The sequence below is a fragment of the Manacus vitellinus genome, unplaced genomic scaffold (assembly GCF_001715985.3).
Source record: "Manacus vitellinus isolate BGI_N305 unplaced genomic scaffold, ASM171598v3 scaffold_2_pilon, whole genome shotgun sequence".
NCBI classification, from domain to species: Eukaryota; Metazoa; Chordata; class Aves; order Passeriformes; family Pipridae; genus Manacus; species Manacus vitellinus.
In genome coordinates, this window is record NW_021940208.1 from 13,283,514 (window position 1) to 13,288,590 (window position 5,077).

Consider the following 5,077-nt stretch of genomic DNA (forward strand, 5'->3'; position numbering starts at 1 on the left):
TTGCTCTATTTCACACATTTGTTTCTTATTTTTCTAATTTTTTTCTAAAATTCAAGTAATTTTAAAAATTGGACAAAAAGAGCTGGAGTACTTCCTAATACATTAAGTTAAACAAAACAATAATGTTCCAAACTAGTGAAAAGAAATGCAAGAAATTAAAGTTCATAATGATAGCTCATTTTAAAAAACAATATGGATTGCATCCAATATAACTCAAGTTAATCCTTACCCAGGTTCTTTCATGCAAAAACAATCTTTACTTCAACTGGATCAGGACCAGTTACAAAGCTTTGTTATTTTTGGTAGTGATCACAGTAACTGTAGCAGTAAAAAAACAGCTTTAGTAATTTAAATGGCATTTCAAGCATTTTTAGAAGCATAGTTTATTTTTTACATTATTGAAAATTCATTAGTTATTCATTTTGTATTGTTTGAGGAAAGCTTTAAGAGCAGTTGTATAAGATTGTAACTCAATATATGAATTAGATGGTGTTGTCAAAGTATAAACACATTCAAATATTAGTCTTTGCACTGTATTCTTTTAAATTCACGTGGCTTTACAGAAAGGCTTTCAAATGTGTGAGATGGCACAATACATATACGTAGCCATAGATAAATATCAAGATCTCAAGAAATTCACCTATAACCTTTTTTTTTATGTGTTAGCATTTTACATGGTTGCAGAGAGCTTCACAGACACGAGGTCAGTTCATCCAACATTATTTTCCCACAGTCCTAACTCCTCCTTTGCTGGAATATCATCTTTAAAGTACATGAAAGTCATCTGGAATAAAAACTCTCTCATCAAAAGCAGTCATATTAGTGGTTCAGGAAGGGCATGTACTGGAGTGAAAATAGCTCCATTAGCAGTTCACAGTTACACCACGGAGGGAAATGCTACAAAAACAAGACAGAAGCCTTTAAAAGACAGTGAAGGGAAAGAAGGAGCAGAGAGATAAAAGTGAAGAAAATACAGCAGCAGACCAGATTTTCTCAGTGATTTGCAACTGCAAACAAAAGGCATTGAATATTAAAAGGACCTAAGTGTTTAGTTAGTACAGAAAGTCACATTCTCCATCTGATTCCCATGCAACCTTCCTACCAATACCAATGGCTAAGAACTTAGTGCTTTGGGGAATTCACTGGCCTGGTTTAATAGTTCTGGCTGCATGAATTATGTTTTGCATAATCAGATTGTGGCATTCATTATCACGACATGCCAGAGACATTATATGTATAAATGGGTTTAAAATAATTAAACAGGTTTATGCAGAGAAGATCTATCAATGACTATTAAACATTATTAATGTTTAACCTACTGATTCCAGAAGCTAAAAGGACAAACCAGGAAAAGGTGCAGTGTGTACCTCTCATGTTTCTCCATGCACCCACTATTTACCACTACTTGACAGAATCGCAGATTGGGATATGTTGGAAGGGACCTCTGGAGGTATCTACTCCAACATACCTGCTCAAAGCAAGGTCACCTAGAACAGGTTGTGCACATCTGGGTTTTGAATATCTTCAAGGAGGGTGACTTTACAATCTCTGAGCAACCTTTTCTAATGTTTGACCACTTTACAGTAAGAAAGCTTTTTGTTACGTTCAAACAGAATTCCCAATTTTTCCACTTGTGCACATTACCTCTTGTCACTGTAAACCACTGAGAAGCCTCTAGCTCCATCATCCTTATTCCCTCCCATCAGATATAAACACTGATTAAGACCCCTGAGTCTTCTCCAGGATAAAAAGTTGTAACTTTCTAAGCCTCTCCTCATATGGAAGATTCTTCAAGTGCTTAATCATCTTCATGGTCCTTTGTGGACTTGTTCTAGTTTGTCCATCATATTCTTGTACTCTTCCTTCTGGTCTTCCTAGCTTGTTTTTCCAATCCACTGCAGCTATCCCACCATGTTGCCGTGGTCACAATGAGATTTAACCCTGCAGGTAGAAGCAGTGCTATAACTCCCCGTTTGCTCCCCACGGAGCTTGCACTAACCTACAGGCACTCCAGAGAGGTACTTGGTCATGCTGATTTAGCAGCTTAGTTCAATCTTTGGTCTGATGCTGTAAAGATGCAGTTTTTGGTTTAACACTCGCTCACTCTCTCCTGCTGGTGGAATAGGGGAGGGAATCAGAAGGGTAAAAGTGAGAAAATGTGTAGGTTGAGATAAAGACAGCTTAGTAGCTGAAAATTAATAACAACAGTAATCATAACTGTAAGGAAAAAACAAAAAATAAAAAAAATAAACCCCAAGACAGACAAGTGATGCAAATGAAAACAGTTCCTCACCACCTACTGACCCTGCCAGTCCCAGAGAAGCAACCCCCCTGGCCAACCTCCCCCTCTAGTTTTACTGCTGACCATGACACCACATGGTCTGGAACCTCCCTTTGGTCACATGGTCTGGAACCTCCCTTTGGTCAGTTGGGGTCAGCTATCCTGGCTGCATCCTTTCCCAGCTCCTTGTGTACCCCCGACCACTCACTAGTGGGATGAGGTGAGAGGCAGAAAAGGCCTTGGCTTTGTGTAAGGCCAGCTCAGCAATAACAAAAACATCCCTGTGTTATCAACACTATTTCCAGCATAAATCCAAAACACAGTCCATATCAGCTACTATGAAGCAATTTAACTCTATCCCAGCCAAAACCAGTACAGCTACTGTTATGAAGTGGTGCTCTGAGTTTTTGCCTTTTGCCTTGTAGGTAGTTGTATGTAGAAAAAAAATATTAAAAGGTTATGGTCCAACACCTTGCTCTAAACTAGGGTCAAATATTGTTCCTGGAAATGTGGTTTTAATATATTCTTAAGGTGTGCAGTAGTTTCAAATATCAATTATCTCATTAAGTGCTTATCTCTCCTTAACATTTGAACTTTTCCACAGTATTTAACCTAACTAGTCTGTGCTTCAGCTAAAGTCTAAATTTTCACTGTTATTTGTGTTCCTTTCATTTTCTTTTCATTGGCTGTCATTTCCTGTCCCCTGACAAGTCTGGCTGCTTTCCCTGGCACACCATCCAACCAGTCCATCTTTTTCTTCATGTTCTTCCCCAAAACTGGCATAAAAGAGCAGTGAGATCTGCCAAACAGAAAAAGTATGCTATGGATCTTTCAGATGATACTTGCCTTGCTCACAATAATGCACTATTATGAACTCCTATTTACTTTGTAATTTCTAAACTGCATAATTTCAAAATCTTTCACAGAACATCTACAGACACAGTTTACATCTTAGTTGAGGACATCCACTAATGGTCTTGGGACACGACAACGTCTGAAAAAGGCTGTTACCTGGAGAACAGGTAGGTCACAGAGGAGATATGGCACAGGCAGGAGAGGAAATGTTACTTCTATACAGCAAAGTATTTGTCTTTCCCAGAAACCTATTGCACCATTAAGCACCCAACCCTGAAGACTTCCTGTCTTTCTCTGAAGTGAATCTAACTGCATCACTTTGCATGAACATAGTGTCCAATACCCATTATCTTCCATGTTATTGTTGAAGACAAAGCCCAGAAGAGCCACCCCTGTAAATGAAATCTGTATGTCCTCACGTGTTTGTCACAAATTAGTGCAAACAACTTCTCATTATGAATAACCTGGTTTTTTCCATGACTCCTTACTGATGGGGCAGCTCCTCTGCTTCTTTCAAAGAGAAAATGTGTTCAGTCACTCTACTTTCTCTGGCCAAAAGCTGACTAATTCAGGGTAAGATCAATGTGAAGCAGAGATCCTATATCTCTCACTCAGTAGTATGCAGTTTCCCAAATGGGAGAAACCAAGGGGACTCTAATGATACTAAAGCAGGTTCACACTAAAAGACAAGTGAAAGCAGCACTCCTGACTCCAAGGGTTTCTAAGCACAAAGGCTGACCAAAACCAAGGAGGTAACAACATTTCTTGAACTTTGTTTAAAAAAGTCTTCAAGTTTATAAGGTCAGAGGGAAAGATAAATAATAAAAGTTAACATATTTAACTACATAGGAACTGTCAAAAGCTTCTGTTTCCATACACATATGGGCATAGGCATTGTTTCATTAAAGTGCTAATGCCACTGTCTTCTACTAGTCTTCTGGAAGTGCAATACTTCTCAAAACCAGACACGTCTAAGCTATTTTTAACACAGTAGATTAATTACATTAAATTAGGTCACCTTGTCCTTTAACGAGCATTTTCACTTTCTCCTTTGATGCAGCACAGAACTCAAACTTTCCTTCTGAGCAGAAGCTCCGATGAGTATTAGCACTGCAGTCAGAGCAAGGATAAAAGACATAAATAAAGGGAAATATCAGATACATTTGGATTCTGAAGGGAATTATGAATATTACAAAGACACTGTACTAGTCAGGCCTGGAACCTGGAACTGAGCAGCTTTGTTCCTCCTAATGATTAGGTAGGTGACCAAGGTAAGATGTTTACAAATTTAGGTAATCTTGGAGGGAAATCCTTCTATGAAATTAGGTCTTCTGTTCCAAGGAAGAGTTATTACAGACTGTCAGACTCTGGCTATTTATCAGTCACCTGCAGATTTCTCTGTTGTGGACAAAAAAAAAAAAGAAAAGCTAATTTTAAAGTATTACAGTGGATACTTTATCCTAAGGAGAGAACAAACAGGGATATCCATCAGTCTTTAAATCCCCTTGTTTACTGTACCACTAGACTTTATGTAATTTTGTTTTTCTTCCTGAAATGCGTCTGCCAGTGACATGAAATGATCACAATGTAATATCCTAAATGTTTTCATCATGTGTAATTATTTATTTTCATACCACTCTGAAATCCCAGGCAGATTGCCGACTTCATGATCATGTTTTCCCCCACAAAACACTTAACAGACAAGAGACAAAAGCCTTAGAAGGATCAGAAATAGAAATGTTTACATAACCTGCCACTTGAATCATTTTGAAAGCAAGTGCTATATCTTATTAGAAAAACACAAACAAGCTTTTCGTGTCCATGGCTTTTTATTAATTGTTTGCCATAAACCTTTATCAACTAATTACAGTAATAATTACAAATAGAAAACACAATGAAACAAAGAAACAAAGAAAATAAGTAAAAGCTAAGCTGACCGAA